We start from the raw sequence: 18,810 nt of genomic DNA, 5'->3' as shown, positions 1-18,810 counted from the left end.
TCCGGACGACTCTAAGTCGCAAACCGGATACATATTTATTCTTAATAGGGGTGCGGTAAGCTGGTGCAGTTCCAAGCAAAGCGTCGTAGCAGATTCTACATGTGAAGCGGAGTACATGGCTGCCTCGGAGGCGGCTAAGGAGGGTGTCTGGATGAAGCAGTTCATGACGGATCTTGGAGTGGTGCCAAGCGCACTGAATCCAATAACCTTGTTCTGTGACAACACGGGTGCCATTGCCTTAGCAAAGGAACCACGGTTTCACAAGAAGACCAGACACATCAAACGACGCTTCAACCTCATCCGCGACTACGTCGAGGGAGAGGACGTAAATATGTGCAAAGTGCACACCGATCTGAATGTAGCAGACCCGCTGACTAAACCTCTTCCACGGCCAAAGCATGATCAACACCAGAACTGTATGGGTGTTAGATTTATTACAATGTAATTCACATGATGATGTGAGGGCTAGATTATTGACTCTAGTGCAAGTGGGAGACTGTTGGAATTTTGCCCTAGAGGCAATAATAAATATAGTTATTATTATAATTCCTGTATCAAGATAATCGTTTATTATCCATGCTATAATTGTATTGAATGAAGACTCATTTACATGTGTGGATACATAGACAAAATACCGTCCCTAGCAAGCCTCTAGTTGGCTAGCCAGTTGATCAAAGATAGTCAGTGTCTTCTGATTATGAACAAGATGTTGTTGCTTGATAACTGGATCACGTCATTAGGAGAATCACGTGATGGACTAGACCCAAACTAATAGACGTAGCATGTTGATCGTGTCATTTTGTTGCTACTGTTTTTCTGCGTGTCAAGTATTTATTCCTATGACCATGAGATCATATAACTCACTGACACCGGAGGAATGCTTTGTGTGTATCAAACGTCGCAACGTAACTGGGTGACTATAAAGATGCTCTACAGGTATCTCCGAAGGTGTTAGTTGAGTTAGTATGGATCAAGACTGGGATTTGTCACTCCGTGTGACAGAGAGGTATCTCGGGGCCCACTCGGTAATACAACATCACACACAAGCCTTGCAAGCAATGTGACTTAGTGTAAGTTGCGGGATCTTGTATTACGGAACGAGTAAAGAGACTTGCCAGTAAACGAGATTGAAATAGGTATGCGGATACTGACGATCGAATCTCGGGCAAGTAACATACCGAAGGACAAAGGGAATGACATACGGGATTATATGAATCCTTGGCACTGAGGTTCAAACGATAAGATCTTCGTAGAATATGTAGGATCCAATATGGGCATCCAGGTCCCGCTATTGGATATTGACCGAGGAGTCTCTCGGGTCATGTCTACATAGTTCTCGAACCCGCAGGGTCTGCACACTTAAGGTTCGACGTTGTTTTATACGTATTTGAGTTATATGGTTGGTTACCGAATGTTGTTCGGAGTCCCGGATGAGATCACGGACGTCACGAGGGTTTCCGGAATGGTCCGGAAACGAAGATTGATATATAGGATGACGTCATTTGATTACCGGAAGGTTTTCGTAGTTACCGGGAATGTACCGGGAATGACGAATGGGTTCCGGGAGTTCACCGGGGGGGGGGCAACCCACCCCGGGGAAGCCCATAGGCCTTGAGGGTGGCACACCAGCCCTTAGTGGGCTGGTGGGACAGCCCAAAAGGGCCCTATGCGCCTAGGAAAGAAAATCAAAGAGAAAAGGAACAAAAAAGAGGAGGTGGGAAGTGAAGGAAGGACTCCCACCCACCAAACCAAGTACAACTCGGTTTGGGGGGGGGAGCCTTCCCCCTTGGACTCGGCCGACCCCCTTGGGGCTCCTTGAGCCCCAAGGCAAGTTCCCCTCCCTCCCACCTATATATACGGAGGTTTTAGGGCTGATTTGAGACGACTTTTCCACAGCAGCCCGACCACATACCTCCACGGTTTTTCCTCTAGATCGCGTTTCTGCGGAGCTCGGGCGGAGCCCTGCTGAGACAAGGTCATCACCAACCTCCGGAGCGCCGTCACGCTGCCGGAGAACTCTTCTACCTCTCCGTCTCTCTTGCTGGATCAAGAAGGCCGAGATCATCGTCGAGCTGTACGTGTGATGAACGCGGAGGTGCCGTCCGTTCGGTACTAGATTGTGGGACTGATCGCGGGATTGTTCGCGGGGCGGATCGAGGGACGTTAGGACGTTCCACTACATCAACCGCGTTCACTAACGCTTCTGCTGTACGGTCTACAAGGGTACGTAGATCACACATCCCCTCTCATAGATGGACATCACCATGATAGGTCTTCGTGCGCGTAGGAAAATTTTTGTTTGCCATGCGACGTTCCCCAACAAGACAGGGTTGTCGTACCACTCAGGAGCAGTATGTGCCCTTGTCGACCTATGAGGTTTGATAGCAACATGATTTGAAGTTTCATGATCATCATCATTAGCTTCCTCTTCAACTATTGTAGGTTCCACAGAAATATATTTCTATGTTGCGCTACTCTTTTGTTGAAGTAAAGGTTCTATAACCTCATCAAGTTCTATCTCTTCCCACTCAATTCTTTTGAGAGAAACTCTTTCTCAAGAAAAGCTCCATTTTAGCGACAAACACTTTGCCTTCGGATCTGAGATAGAAGGTGTATCCAACTGTCTCTTTTGGGTATCCTATGAAGACACACTTTTCCGCTTTGGGTTCCAACTTTTCAGGCTGAAGCTTTTTGACATAAGCATTATATCCCAGAACTTTAAGAAACGACAACTTTGGCTTCTTGCCAAACCACAGTTTGTATGGCGCCGTCTCAACTGATTTTGATGGTGCCCTATTAAAAGTGAATGCAACTGTCTCTAATGCATAACCCCAAAAGTATAACGGCAAATTGGTAAGAGACATCATAGAACACACTATATCTAATAAAGTACGATTACGACGTCGGACACACCAATAAGCTGTGGTGTTCCAGGCGGTGTCAACTATGAAACAATTCCACATTGTCTTAATGAGTGCCAAACTCATAACTCATATATTCTCCTCCTCGATCAAATCATAGGAATTTGATCTTCTTGTTACAATGATTTTGAACTTCACTCTGAAATTGCTTGGACTTTTCAAACGTTTCAGACTTGTGTTTAGTCAAGTAAACATAACCATATGTACTCAAATCGTCTGTGAAGGTGAGAAAAGAACGATAACCACCACGTGCCTCTATGCTCATTGGTCCACACACATCAGTATGTATGATCTCCAACAAGTCAATTGCATGCTCCATTGTTCCAGAGAACGGAGTCTTAGTCATCGTGCCCATGAGGCATGGTTCAGATGTGTCAAGTGATTCAAAATCAAGTGACTCCAAAAGTCCATCAACATGGAGTTTCTTCGTGCGTTTTTACCAATATGACCTAAGCGGGAGTGCCACAATAATGTAGCTTTATCATTATCAACTCTACATCTTTTGTCTTCAATGCTATGGATATGTGTGTCATCACTATCAATATTCAACATGAACAAACCCCTCACATTGGGTGCATGACCATAAAAGATATTACTCATATAAATAGAACAACCATTATTCTCTGACTTAAATGAGTAGCCGTCTCGCAATAAACAATATCCGAATATAATGTTCATGCTTAACATAGGCACTAAATAAAAAATATTTAGGTTCATCACTAATACCGACGGTAATTGAAGTGAGAGGGTGCCGACGGCGATCGCATCAACCTGGGAACCATTTCCCATGCGCATCATCACTTTGTCCTTCGCCAACCTTCGTCTATTTCGTAGTTACTGCTTTGAGTTGCAAATGTGAGCAAACGAACCGGTATCAAATACCCACGTACTAGAACGAGAGTTGGTGAGGTACACATCAATAACATGTATATCAAATATACCTTGTTTGGCGTTGGCCGCCTTCTTATCGGCCAGATACTTGGGGCAGTTCCGCTCCCTGTGACGAGTCCCCTTGAAATGATATCACTTAGTTTCCGCCTTGGGTCCAGCCTTAGGTTTCATGGTGGGAGGGGCAACTGCTTTGCTACTCTTGTTGGAGTTACCCTTCTTGCCCTTGCCGTTTTTTCTTGGAACTGGTGGTCTTATTGACCATCAACACTTGATGCTCTTTCTGGATTTCTGACTCAGCGACTTTCAGCATCGCAAACAGCTCGGTGAGTGATTTATTCATCCCTTGCATGTTGTAGTTCAACACAAAGCTTTTATAGCTAGGTGGCAGTGATTGAAGAACTCTGTCAGCGATTGCCTGTGACGGGAGAGAAATTCCCAACTCAGCCAGACGGTTAGAGTACCCATACATTCTGAGCACATGTTCACTCAGAGACCCGCTTTCCTCCATTTTGCAAGCATATAACTTATCGGAGGTTTCATACCTCTAGATCCGAGTATTCTTCTCAAAGATAAACTTCAACTCGTGGAACATCTCATATGCTCCATGACATTCAAAACGTATTTGAAGTCCCGGTTCTAAGCCATACAAAATTGCACATTGAACTACTGAGTAGTCATCCAGACACGACTGCCAGGCGTTCACAACGTCTTTGGTCAACGGTTGGGGTGGCATGTCACCTAACGGTGCATCAAGGACATATTGCTTTTGGGAAACTGTGAGGATAAGCTTCAGATTATGGTCCCAGTCAACAAAGTTACTTCCATCATCTTTGAGCTTAGCTTTCTCTAGGAATGCATTAAAATTTAAGGGTGCTACTGAGCGAGCCATTGATCCACAAAATAGAATTCGCAAAGATTACTTAGACTATGTTCAAGATAGATGAGTTTAGTTAACCATATTACTAATAAACTCCCACTCAAATTGACATCCCTCTAGTCATTTGAGTGTCACATGATCCAAATTCTCTAACTCAAGTCCGATCATCACATGAGTTGAGTTGGCTTCAATGGTGAACATCTCTATGCCGATCATATCTACTATATGACTCATGTTCGACCTTTCGGTCTCTTGTGTTCTGAGGCCATGTCTGTACATGCTAGGCTCATAAAGTTTAACGTGAGTGTTCTGCGTGTGCAACTGTTTTGCATCTGTTCTATGTAAACATAGAGTCTATCACACCCGATCATCATGTGGTGGCTCGAAATGACGAACTTTCGCAACGGTGCACCCTCTGGGAGAACACAATTTTATCTTGAAATTTTAGTGAGGGATCACCTTATAATGCCGCCGTCGTCCTAAGCAAAATAAGGTGCATAAAAGGATTGACATCACATGCAAATCATAAGTGACATGATATGGCCATGAACTTGTGCTTTTGATCTCCATCTTCAAAGCATTGGATCTCTATCTTCACCGGCGCCACACCATGACCTCCATCCTCATGATCTCCATCATTGTGCTGCCATCAAAGTTGTCGCGCTAACTATGCTGTTGCTACTAAAGCTACCGAACTAGCGATAAAGCAAAGCATCACCAAGCCCAAAATAATTAAAGACAACCCTATGGCTCCTGTCGGTTGCCGTAGCATCGACATGCAAGTCGATATTTAACTATTATCACATGATCATCTCATACATAAAATATATCATATCATGTCTTTGGCCATATCATATCACAACATACCCTGCAAAAACAAGTTAGACGTCCTCTAATTTGTTGTTGCATGTTTTCCGTGGCTGATATGGGTATCTAGCATGATCGCATATTACTTACGCAAAACCACAAAAGTGATATACAAGTTTCTATTTAACCTTATCCAAGGACCGCCTTTGTGAAATCCAATTCAACTAAAGTAGGAGAAACAGACACCCACCAAACATCTTTATGCCACAAGTTGCATCTTAGTCAATGGAACCAGTCTCTCGTAAGCATATGAGTAATGTTGGTCCAGGCCGCTTCATCCAACAATGCCGCCGAATCAAGAAAAGACTAAGGAGGGCAGCAATCTGAGTATCAACGCCCACAAACTCCTTTGTGTTCTACTCGAGATGTCATCTAGGCATAGACCTAGCTCATGATGCCACTGATGGTGAAAGTTGGATGGGAAACAAATTTTTTCCTATACACACATAAGATATATCCATGGTGATAACCATCTTTGAGAGCAGAGATTGGATCCACATACCTTTGTAGATTGCTATGAGGGAAGCGTTAAGAAACACAGTTGATGTAGTTGAATGTCTTCGCGAGCCAAATCGCAAGCCGTCCCGCGATACAATCACGATCAAGTGCCGAACGGACGACGCCTCTGCGTTCAATACATGTACAACTCAATGATGATCTCCGCCTTCTTGATCCAGCAAGAGAGATGAAGAGGTAGCTGAATTCTCCGGCAGCACGACGGCGTGATGGTGATGATGGTGGAGCTACCCTGGCATGGCTTCGCCGTGCACTACCGGAATAATCTACGAGGTGTCACGAAGTGGTGGAGGGGCTGCGCCGTGGCTTGAGGTGCGGCTAGCCTCTCTACCCTCCACGATATATAGGAGGGAAGGAGGGGTGGCGCAGTAGGGAAAACCCTAGGAGTTCAGCCAGCGCACCAAGGGAAGGAGGAGTCTTCTTCTAATTCAGTTTGGTGGAGTCCTCCTCCTCCTAGTAGGTTTGCCCCACCTCTCTTTATTTTGCACTTTGGTCGAAATAGGCCCACTTGGGCTGGCCGCCCAGCTCACCAAGGGATGGTGTGCCACCCTTGAGCCTGCTTGGTCCCCCTTCGGGTGGGTGCCCCTCCAGGTGGAACCCCGAAACACATTCGTCAATCCGGGTACTTTATCGGTAATGCCCGAAAACTTTTCGGAAGCCAAATGCACCTTTACTATATATCAATCTTCGTCTCCAGACCATTGTGGAACTCCTCGTGATGTCCTAGATCTCATCAGGGACTCCGAACAACATTCGGTTACCAACATACATAATTAAACTATACTAAAACCTCACCGAACCTAAAGTGTGCAGACCCTACGGGTTCGAGAACTATGGAGACATGACCGAGACACTCTCCGGTCAATAACTAGTAGCGGGACCTGGATGTCTATATTGGTTCCTACATATTCTAGGAATATATTTATCGATTGAACCTCTATGTCCAGGATTCAGTGAATCCCGTATAACATTCCCTTTGTCCTTCGGTATGTTATTTGCCCGAGATTCGATCATTGGTATATCTGTACCTATTTGAATCTCGTTATGGGCAAGTCCCGTTACTCATTCCGTAATATAAAATCCCGTGGCTAACTCTTTAGTCATATTTCTTGCAAGGCTTGTTGTGATGTTGTATTACCGAGTGGGCCCCGAGATACCTCTCCGTCATACGGAGTGACAAATCCTAGTCTTGATCCATGCTAACTCAACAGACACCTTCGGATATACCTGTAGGGCACCCTTATAGTCACCCAGTTACGTTGCGACGTTTGATACACACAAGGTATTCTTCCGGTGTCAATGAGTTACATGATCTCATGGTCATAGGAACATATACTTGACATGCAGAAAAACAGTAAAAATAAAACGACACGATCACATGCTACGTTCATAGTTTGGGTCTTGTCCATCACATCATTCTCCTAATGATGTGATCCCGTGGGATTGATAAAAGATGTGTCTAGAGGGGGGGGGTGAATAGACTACTTGTCAAGATAAAATTTCTGGCCTAACCCAATTTGGAGGAGGGCACAAATCTAGCAGTTCTAACAAGTCTAGACACCCTACACAAGCAGTTCTAAGAGTATAGTAGTAGAAAGTAAAACATGCAAGTGTAATGTAGAGGAAAAGGGAAGTGAGATCAAATGCATGAGGTTGACACGACGATTTTTGGCATGGTTCCATTATACGGTGCTATCGTACGTCCATGTTAGTGTAGACTTCAACCCACGGAGGGTAACGACTGCGAGAGTCCACAGAGGGCTCCACCCACAGAGGGTCCACAAAGAAGCGGCCTTGTCTATCGCAGCACGGCTTCCGTCATGGAGGACTAGCCTTACTCACGATAGATCTTCATGAAGTAGGCGATATTCTTGCCCTTACAAACATCTTGGTTCAACTCCACAGCACGAAGTAGGAGACTCCCAAGCGACACCTAACCAGTCTAGGAGGCACCACCCTCCAAAAGGTAATATATGTGGTAGATCAATGAACTCCTTGATCTTCTGCTTCTAAAGATAGTCTCCTCAAAACAAATCTCTCTCACACAGAATATGCATGGGTAGGAATGGTTGATTTGGTGGAAACAAGTTTGGGGAGGCTAGAGATCAAGGTTCAAATGATTGGATTGGAATATCTTGGTCTCAACACATGAGTAGGTGGTTCTCTCTCAGAAAATGGATCCGGAAATGAAGTGTGTGTTCTGAGTACTTCTCCCACGAATGGGAGGTGGGTGAAGGGGTATATATAGGCAGCAACCAAAATCCAACTGTTAAACACAAAAGAGCAAACTCAGTGACACCAAAGTGGACAACTCGGTGGTACCGATTAGCACTAAAGTGGTGAAATTTTGAATCTCGGTGAGACTGATATATAGAACTCGGTAGCACCGAAAAGGTGACTAACGGTCTGATGGACAAACTCGGTGGCACCGATACTCAAACTCGGAAATTCCAATTTTGTGTATCTTGGCAACAGAATATTTAGTTACAATGAAATCGGAAGCACCGATGTAGTTTCGGTTGCACCGATTTTGTGGGAATGGCTAGGGTTCTATCTTAGGTTCAAACTCGGTGGGTCTGATGTGGCAATGTTGGTGACACCGAATTTGTGAATGTGGAACTTGACAGAGTGGATATGTGAGAAAAATGACTGAGTGTTTTGGTGGCTAACTTTGAGCATTTGAGCAATCGGTTCATTTTACTACCTTCTCCCTTTTAATAGTATTGGCTTTCCTATGGACTCAAAAGTGATTTCTCACAAATATAAAATGAAGAGTCTTCTAGCTTGAAGCTTGAGCCGATATTATGCCTTTCTTGCATCCACGGGCATCTCCACATAAACCTTAAGCCATAGCTCTTCATGGACTAAACCTGAAATATCTAGGTAAAAGTCTTAGTCCAAGAGGCAATGCATGTTGTCATGAATTATGAAAATCACCAAGGGAACATATGTGCTTTCAATCTCCCCCTTTATGGTAATTGATGACAACATACAATCGAAGGTTCAAATAAAGATACGCATAAGGATATGACAGCTTTGACAAACATATGACTAGTACAAGCCCCCCTAAATGTGTGCAATCCCTTTAAAATATAATTGCTTTGGAATGCATGGGCACACACAAGGTAGAAGGACAAGACAAGTCATATGGATCTTGGCTATATGCATCAAACATATGTGAATGAAGGACTTCCATGTTCAAGACTCCCTCTTGCAAACAAGATGTTAAAGAAACAAGAGGTCATCATGAACACGGATATGATGCATATACTTACCTTGAGAATCTTGAGGGTATTGACATAGAAGTACACTTGGGAAAACAAATGTTATATAACACAAGAGTACCCTGTTGTAAAGATGCAAAGAACTTCAAAGATACTAAGAAATTAAAGACATATTGAAGATTGATTTGATGAAAGAATATGTCTCCAAGGAACAAGAACTTTTCTCCCCTGAAAATAAATATGTAAAGTTTCCTCTCCCCCTGAATCATGGCATGTATATATAGGGAGTACGCAGGGAAAAATAATAATTTCAAACCAATAAAGCCACGTTTATCTCTCTCCCCCTTAATGTGTAAGTTTTGATACAAGTATCTCCTCTTAATGTTGTTTCTCCCTCTTTTTGTATAAGCTTCTTGATGATGTGTCTTCCCTATAGGTAGGTTCAATGAATGGAAGCTTTGATGATATTTCTCCCCCTTTGGCATAATTACCAAAAAGAAAGGCAGAGGTTAAGGGCTCATTGAGACATAGGGATCCTCGATACTTCTCTCTTTTGTAAGGGTTCCTTGAATTTAGCTTCCCCCCTTAGATATTTTGTAGGGCTCATCGAATGTTCTCCCCCTTAGGTATGGATAAGAGGTCCTTGAATGATACCCCCCTATGGTAGGGATCCTTGATGATTCTTCCTCTTATATTTCATGGGATCACTGAGATTTTTCTCCCCCTAGAGAAGTTGTCTCCCTAGGACAATAGTCCGAAAGAAATTTATCTGAGCAACAAAGTCAGAAAAATCGGAGTCACCGAGGCATAATGATTCGGTAGAACCGATTAATATTTGGGCCTCTGGGAGAAATCGGTTGGACCGAGTTTCCCAATTCGGTGAAACTGAGTTGCAATGATAGTCAACTCTTTAACATAAACTAGGTTGATTGAAAGTATTGTTTCAAAAGTCCAGTGTAAAAAGAATGATAATTCCAACTGAGACAGTTAAACAAAACAAAAAGAAGAATAGAAAGATTTTTTTTGAAAATACACACATATAGATGAGAGAGGGATGGTTCTTAGAATGTGAAGATCAAATGTGAACCATACGTTATTCTCCATGTAGATGTGGGGAGGTGACTAGGTCACCTATATTAGAGTATTTTACTTGAGGAGTCAAGCAAGGATGCTTGATCATATGTCATACTCATCGTTAAGCGTGAAATGCGGTTACCATTTTTCGATTAAGCATTTCAAAGTCTTCATATCACTTGAGTTGCTTTACTCCTTTAGTTGGTGTAGATCTTTACCAAGGATATGAGTACATACCTTTGAATAATGTTGTTAACGTAGCATGTAGGTGAACTTGTTGTGGATGCTAAAGGTTGATGAATATCATCTTGTGTGGTTCACATAATATATCCAAATGACATGAGTGAAATTCATAATCATAGTGTTGTCAAGGATATGATTTTGTTGTCTTCTTCCTTCATCTCCGAAGAAATAGGTTGTTGATACTTGGCCATGTCAAGATTGCTTTTGTTTAGACTTGGTTTCAATCTTGTGGAGTGTATTTCATCCAAGTACCTACAAAAGCTTAGATACAATACATGGGAGCATAGTTTCCAAGACATAAGATGGTCATATCAATGACATGAAGGAATAGTCAGTCAAGCTCATGCCCTTGCATGCATCCGAGTGAGTCTAGCTCAAGTCTGAAGCATCAATGATGTTCAACTCACTCCTCAGATGACATAACACTTACTCACCAAGTGGTTTGGTGAAAATGTTAGCCAGTTGTTTGTCAGTACAGACATGCCTGAGATCAATATCTCCTCTGGCAACATGATCACGGATGAAATGATGTCGCACTTGGATGTGCTTAGTTATAGAATGTTGCACATGATTATATGCAATCTTAATATCACTTTCATTGTCACACAACAATGGGACTTTTCTAACATGAATGCCATAATCCTAAAGCGTTTGAGACATCCATAGTAATTGAGCACAACATGATCCAGCGGCAATGTATTCAGCTTCGACAGTTGATAAGGATACCGAGTTTTGTTTCTTGGATGTCCAAGAGACAAGATATCTCCCAAGAAATTGACATGTACCCGAGGTGGATTTTCAATCAACCTTCTCTCCAGCATAATCCGAGTCGAAATAGCCAACAAGATCAAGAGAAGATCCCTTGGGATACCATATGCCAAAGTTTGGTGTATGTATAAGGTACCTCACTATCCTTTTCACTGCCAATAGATGACATTCTTTAGGTGCTGCTTGATAGCGGGCACACATGCAAACACTTAGCATGATTTCAGGACTAGAGGCACATAGATATAACAATTATCCTATCATTGATCGATAAACCTTTTGATCAACGGGTGTATCATCCTTAGGGAGGTCAAGATGTCCAGTAGTTGGCATGGGGGTTCTCATACATTTGCCTTCTTGCATGTCGAACTTCTTGATCAAGTCCTTGGTGTACTTGGTTTGGGAGATGAATGTAACTTCTCTTGACTGTTTGATCTATAATCCAAGGAAGAACTTCAGTTCACTCATCATGGACATCTCGTATTTCTCTCACATCTCCTTTCCAAACTTTCCACTAAAATGTGGGTTAGAACAATAACCAAAGATAATATCATCCACACATATTTGACAAACAATTAATTCACCATTTACTATTTTAGTGAATAAGGTGGAGGACCACGACCCCTAGGCTATCCCCTAGGGCTTGGGGTGGCGGCCAAGGTGGCTTGCAACCCAAGGAAGGGTGGCACCACCCTTGGGCCTACCCTCCTTCTTGCCTTCAGCTGCATGGGCCTTGGTGGGAGGGGCGGCCATCCCACCAGGGGCTGGAGCACCTCCTCCCACAGCCGAAGGGCACCTCCGGGGCAGGTGGACCGCCAGAACACTTCGGCACTCCTATCAGAAAACCGGTATATCCCAGAACTTTTCCGGACGTCGAATACCAACTTCCTATATGTCAATCTTTACCTGCGGACTATTCCAGAGCTCCTCGTGATGTACGTGATCTCATCCGGGACTCCGAACAACTTCCGATTACCACCACACATAACTCATTAATACGCAATCGTCATCGAACCTTAAGTGTGCAGACCCTACGGGTTCGAGAACTATGCAGACATGACCGAAACACTCTTCGGTCAATAACCATTAGCGGGACCTAGATGCCCATATTGGCTCCGACATATCCTACAAATATATTTATTGGTCGAACCATGATGTCAAGGATTCAATCAAACTCGTATATTGTTCCCTTTGTCCACCGGTACGTTACTTGCTCGAGATTCGATCGTTGGTATGTACATACCTAGTTCAATCTCATTACCGACAAGTCTCTTTACTCGTTCCGTAATACAAGATCTCATGGCTAACTCTTTAGTCACATTTCTTGCAAGCTTGTTGTGATGCCATATTACCGAGTGGGCCCTGAGATACCTCTCCATCACACGGAAGGACAAATCCCAGTCTTGAACCATGTCAACTCAACAAACACCCTTGGAGATACCTGTAGAGCACCTTTATAGTCACCCAGTTACGTTGCGACGTTTGGTACACTGATGTCCCACAAGCGTATGGGATCGCAATAGTTTTTGAGGGTAGAGTATTCAACCCAAATTTATTGATTCGCTCACAAGGGAAAGCTAAAGAATATTCTCAAGTATTAGCAGCTGAGTTGTCAATTCAACCACACCTGAAAGATTAGTGTCTCAAGCAAAGTATCAGTAGCAAGGTAGTATGATAGCAACGACACCATAAAAAGCTTTGACAATTCCCATTAATGGCGCCAGAAAAGGCCCTGTTGACGGGATGTTAGCGCCAACAAAGTCTTGCAACAAGTAACAGTGGAGTAGCAAGGAACAGTAGTAGCAGCAGCAGCAAAGTAACAAGTAAAAGCAGTAGTGACAGCAACAAAGTGACAGCAGCAGCAAAGTGGCCCAATCCCTCTTGTAGCAAGGGACAAGCCTAGGCAAAGTAACATAGCGAGGACGAGTAGTAAAAGACTCGTAGGCAGTGGATCGGTGATGGATGAGTGTGATGGATGTGATTCATCATGTAACAGCTAGAACACGGAGAGATATGTGGCTAGCTCCCGTTCGTTGATCTAATGTAGGCATGTATTCCGTATGTAGTCATACGTGCTTAGGGAAAAGAATTTGCATGACATCTATTGTCCATTCCTCCCGTGGCAGCGGGGTCCTAATGGAAACTACGGGATATTAAGGTTCTCCTTTTAATAAAGAACCGGACCAACGCATTAACACGCGGTGAATACATGAACTCCTCATACTATGGTCATCTCCGGGAGTGGTTGTGGCTATTGTCACTCCGGGGTTGCCGGGTCATAACACATAGTAGGTGACTACAACTTGCAAGATAGGATCTAAAACACACATATATTGGCGACAACATAATAGGTTCAGATCTGAAATCATGGCACTCCGGCCCTAGTGACAAGCATTAAGCATAGCCAAGTAGTAGCAACATCAATCTAGAACATAGTGGATACTAGGGATCAATCCCCGTCAAGAACTAACTCGATTACATGATAGATCTCATCCCACTCATCACCGTACAGCAAGCCTACGATGAGATTACTCACGAACAATGAAGAGCATCATGGAATTGTCGATGGAGAAAGGTTGATGATGACGATGGCGACGATTTCCCCTCTCCGGAGCCCGAAACGGACTCCAGATCTGCCCTCCACATGAAGAACAGGATGTGGTGGCGCCTGCGTATCGCAAAACGCGATGAAACCTTCTCTCTAATTTTTTTTCCAGGCAAACGGAAGATATAGAACTGAGATTGGGGGGCGGTGGTGCCACGTGGGCCCCACAAGCCCTCATGGCGAGGCCATAGGGGGTGGCCGCGGCCCAGGGGCTTGTGGCCCACTAGCACGCCCCCTCACGTGGAACTTTGCGCAGGTATTTTTCTTTTATTCCAGAAAAAATCTCCGTAAATTTTCACGACATTCCGAGAACTTTTATTTCTGCACAAAAACAACACCATGGCAATTCTGCTGAAAACAGCGTCAGTCCGGGTTAGTTCCATTCAAATCATGCAAATTAGAGTCCAAAACAAGGGCAAAAGAGTTCGGAAAAGTAGATATGATGGAGACGTATCAACTCCCCCAAGCTTAAAGCCTTGCTTGTCCTCAAGCACTTCATTTGACAAACTGAAAGAGACAAAAGAAAAACTTTGACGAACTCTGTTTGATCTTCTTGTTGCAACTATGTCTAACTTCTAACCAGAGTTTCAGCAAGATCACAGGAAAACCACATAAGCAAATGACATCTAGGTCTCACGGTACACTCATATCAATGGCATATTCAACTAGCGAGCAAATAATAATAAGCCTCAAATGTCAACACTTCAATCAAAACAACATGAGACAGTACGAATAGATGTTATCTCGCTAGCTCTTTCTGAGACCGCAAAACATAAATGCAGAGCACCTTAAAAGACCAAGGGCTGACTAAACATTGTAATTCATGGCAATGAAGATCCAGTCACAGTCATACTCAACATAGTTAAAGGCAAAGCATAAAAATGACAGAGGTGCTCTCTAATCGGTGCTTTTGTAAGAGGAGGATGACTCAACAGGAACATAAATAGACAGGCCCTTCGCAGAGGGAAGCATTGATTTGCAGAGGTGCCAGAGCTCAAGCTTTGAAAACAGAGATAATAATTTTGGGCGGCATGCCTTCATTGTCAACGCAATGACTAAGAGTTCTCAACATCTTCCACCCTACACATGATATAGGCGGTTCCCAAACAAAAAATTAAAGTTTTGACTCCCGCACCATCAATCAATCACACTCCACGGCTAGCCGAATCCTCGGGTCCCGTCCATACCAACATCAATCCTGCGGGAGTTTTGTTTGCAATTATCTTTTTGATTTGAGTATGGAACTGGGAATTCCAATTACCGGCCCCTTTCTCGTGAATGATAGTGAATAAACACATATCTAGGATAACACACCTAGCATGAAAGATACCAATAGCCCCTGTCACCATATGAGCGGTTCGGGCATGCAAAACATATTATTTCTTGAAGATTTAGAGAGTGGCACATGCAAATTTACTTGGAACGACAGGTAGATACCGCACATAGGTAGGTATGGTGGACTCATAAGGCACAACTTTGGGTTTATGGAGGTGGATGCACAAGCAATATTCCCGCTTAGTACAAGTGAAGGCTAGCAAAAGACTGGGAAGCGACCAACTAGAGAGCGACAACAGTCATCAAAATGCATTGAGATTAACTAACATTGAGTGCAAGCATGAGTAGGACATAAATCACCATGAACATGAACATCATAGAGGCTATGTTGATTTTTTTTCAACTACATGCGTGAACATGCACCAAGTCAAGCCACTTGAAACATTCAAAGGAGGATACCATCCTATCATACTACATCATAGTCATCTCAACATTCATGTTGGCAACCAAGACAGACCATTATAATCTCCTAGCTAAATAAGCATGACATAAACAACTATGATCTCTAAGTTGTCATTGAAAACATGTTTCTCTCACAACAAAGTTGAATCAGGCATGATGATCGTATTTACTAAAACAAAATAGATCGAGTTCATACCATCTTTTCCAGGCTCAGTCACTTCATCATATATCGTCATTATTGCCTTTCACTTGCACGACCGAACGATGTGAACAATAATAAGTGTGCTCGTGCATTGGACTACGCTGGAATCTGCAGGCAAACACAAAGGAGAAGACAAAGTAATATGGCTCTTTGAAAGCTAAACAGGTATGCATGCAAGAGCCACTAAACATTGTAACCAATATCTTCTACCTGGACCCAACGAAAAAGAAAATTATCTACACGGGAAAGCTCCCAACAAGCAAAAGAAGAAAAAGAAAATCTTTTTGGCTTTTCTCAAACTAGACAGACACACGAAAAGAAAACGAGAAAAAGAAAATAAACTAGCATGGATGATAAAGTGGCCGGCTAACAAAGCGAAAGCATAAGCAAGAATGTAAAGTCGGTGAGAACACGTACTCCCCCAAGCTTAGGCTTTTGGCCTAGCTTTGTCTACTCCCAAGGAGGGAAATAACCAGCTCCGGGGTACTCCGGAGTGGACTGAGGATGCCACTACTGTGTGAGCTGCGAAACGATATTTTTCTGAAGGTAGGAGAACTGGATGGGAGCAAGAATGAGTGGAGGGGGTGCCTGTAGGCCCCACAAGCCTGGGTGGCGCGGCCAGGGGGGTGCCCGTGCCCCTAGGGCTTGTGGCCCACTGGTGTGGCCCCCAGACAGACTCTTTGTCCCAGTATTTTTCGAATCTTCCAGAAAAAATCATACTAGATTTTCACAACGTTCGAAGAACTTTGATTTTCGGGGTACTTCTCTACCGGACGCTAAGACAGAAAACAGGGAAAACTAAACTAAATCTATCATTTTTCTTCTAAGCAACCGAAGGTGAAAGCTTGGAACAGAGGTTTGTGACTCCTCGATTCATCCATCTCATGGTCATCGAAATAAATCCGTCAATGGGGTTGATCAAATCCCCTCGACAAAATTTTTTCGAATCGCAAAAGAGAACGGAGAATTTTTGAATAGTCACTAGGTCACCTCAATGGGGATGTGTATCTCCCCAAGAAGCAAGTCATGCTTCATCTTGACACGAGGAATAGGGCATTAAAAGCTCCCAATAAGAATCGATTAAGTTTTTTCGATAAAATTGATGCAATGTACTCGATATTGTTTCTTCGGAAAGTGCACTGTATGCTCATTAACGTTGACATGGAAAGTGACATTGCCTTTGTTGCAATCTATAACAGCCCCTGCAGTGTTTAAAAAGGGTCTTCCGAGGATGACCGCCATGGCATCGTCCTCGGGAATATCCAAGATAACAAAGTATGTTAAGATAGTGGTGTTAGCAACCACAACAGGCACATCCTCGCAAATGCCGATAGGGAAAGCAGTTGATTTGTCGGCCATTTGCAGAGAGATTTCAGTGGGTGTCAACTTATCCAGTTCAAGTCCATGATAAAGAGACAGAGGCATAACACTAACACCGGCTCCAAGGTCGCATAACACAGTTCTAATATAGTTGCCTTTAATGGAGCAAGGTATAGTGGGCACACCGGGATCACCTAGTTTCTTCGGAGTTCCACCCTTGAAAGTGTAGTTGGCGAGCATGGTGGAAATCTCACTCTTAGGTATCCTCCTCTTATTGGTCACAATATCTTTCACGACTTAGCATACGGAGACATCTTGAGCATATCCGTCAAACGCATTTGCAGAAAGACAAGTCTGATCATCTCAACGAAGCGCTCAAAATCCTCATCATCCTTTTTTTGGATGGTTTGGGAGGAAAGGGCGTAGGTTTCTGAACCCATTGTTCCCTTTCTTTACCATGCTTCCTAGCAGTGAAGTCATTCTTATCGTATCTTCTATTCTTAGGCTGTGAGTTATCAAGATCAACACTAGGTTCAATCTCCACATCCTTTTCATTGCTAGGTTGAGCGTCTTCATGAACATCACTATTGATATTATCATTAGGTTCATGTTCATCACCAGATTGTGTTTCAGCATCAGAAACAGAGGCATCGTTTGGACTCTCAGGTGTAGCAGCAACAGGGTTGCTAGCGTGCAGGTTCCTATCATCTTTCTTCTTCTTTCTAGGATGACTAGGTCCATCAGTGCTAACTCCTTGAGAATCTTGTTCAGTTCTCTTCGGATGACCCTCAGGATACAAAGGTTCCTGGGTCATTCTACCGCCTCTAGTGACGACTCTGACGGAATTGTCATTCAACTCATTGAGCAAGTCATTTTGAACTTTAAGTACTTGTTCTACCTGAGTAGTAACCATAGAGGCATGTTTACTCAGAAGCTTAAGATCGTTGACGTTTCTGTCCACACAAGCACTTAAATGACTAAGCATACGAGCGTTCTTTTCCAATTGTTTGCTAACATAACCATTGAAACTCTGTTGTTTGGCAACAAAGTTATCAAATTCATCCATGCATAAGCTAGCAGGTTTATCAAAAGGAATATCACTCTCATCAAACCTACGCAGAGAATTTACTTATACTACCTGTATCGGTTTATCGAGACCATGGATCTCTTCGATAGGTGGTAGATTTTTGACATCTTCAGATTTAATGCCTTTCTCTCGCATAGATTTCTTGGCTTCTTGCATATCTTCAAGACTGAGGAATAGAATACCTCTTTTCTTCGAAGTTGGCTTAGGAGGTGGTTCGGGAATAGTCCAAGCATTCTCATTGCACATGATGTTATTCAATAGAATCTCAGCTTGTTCTACGGTTCGTTCCCTAAAAACACTACCGGCACAACTATCTAGGTGGTCTTTGGAAGCATCGGTAAGTCCATTATAGAAGATATCAAGTATCTCATTCTTCTCAAGAGGGTGATTAGGCAAAGCATTCAGTAGCTGGATAAGCCTCCCCCAAGCTTGTGGGAGACTCTCTTCTTCAGCTTGAGCAAAGTTGTATATTTCCTGCAAG

This window comes from Hordeum vulgare, chromosome 5H (assembly GCF_904849725.1).
Source record: "Hordeum vulgare subsp. vulgare chromosome 5H, MorexV3_pseudomolecules_assembly, whole genome shotgun sequence".
Lineage (NCBI taxonomy): Eukaryota > Viridiplantae > Streptophyta > Magnoliopsida > Poales > Poaceae > Hordeum > Hordeum vulgare.
The sequence above is the reverse complement of the archived record's forward strand: the minus strand, read 5'-3'. Positions refer to the sequence as shown.